At 44.1% G+C, this 698-nt stretch overlaps 1 non-coding gene across 1 annotated transcript; it reads left to right on the forward strand.

Moving 5' to 3' along the window:
- Positions 1 to 306: 306 nt before the first annotated feature.
- LOC136484671 (small nucleolar RNA R71) lies at positions 307 to 415 on the forward strand. The gene has a single exon (XR_010766170.1). It is a non-coding gene; the product is annotated as a small nucleolar RNA R71 (small nucleolar RNA).
- The last annotated feature ends 283 nt before the right edge of the window (positions 416 to 698 follow it).

Here is a 698-nt window from a genome sequence, read left to right on the forward strand (position 1 = left end):
GAGAATCATGAATATGCATGACTTCTTGCTTCTCATTGGCTCGATCTTCAAGCTTCTTTATCAGTAGGTCCATCTTGGTAGATAGCATGTGTATCTACCTCCTTGAGTTGATACATACCTCCACCCCTCTTGCGGGTTTGAACACGTTCTTCATTCCAACCTTGATTGGAGGCCACCTTCTCCACATGAGCTATTGCAGCTGGTATGGTAAGTGATAAGAATGCACCTCTAGCAGCAGCATCCATAGTCTCATGGGTACTATTGGTCAACCCATGGTAGAAAGTATGCATGAGTAGCCAATTCTCCATCCCATGATGAGGACATTCCGCAATCTAATCTTGAAAGCGTTCCCATGCCTCAGGGATAGATTCATCATATTGTTGCAGAAAGCTTGAAATTCTCCCACATAGAGTATTGGTCTTGCCTACAGGAAAGAACTTTGCTAGAAAGGCAGTGGAACAGTTATCCCATGTAGTATTTCTATGTTTGTTGGCGTAGAACCATTGCTTTTCCTTCCCCAAGAGTGAGAATGGGAAGAGGCGAAGTAATATGGCATCCTGGGTTACTCCTTTGATGGTGAAAGTGCTACAAATCTCCAGGAAGTGTTGGAGATGTGCACTCGCATCTTCATGTGCCTTTCTACAAAACTGGTTTGCTTGCACCATGTTAATGAGAGCTGGCTTGAGCTCGAATCCATT

This window comes from Miscanthus floridulus, chromosome 9 (genome assembly GCF_019320115.1).
Source record: "Miscanthus floridulus cultivar M001 chromosome 9, ASM1932011v1, whole genome shotgun sequence".
Lineage (NCBI taxonomy): Eukaryota > Viridiplantae > Streptophyta > Magnoliopsida > Poales > Poaceae > Miscanthus > Miscanthus floridulus.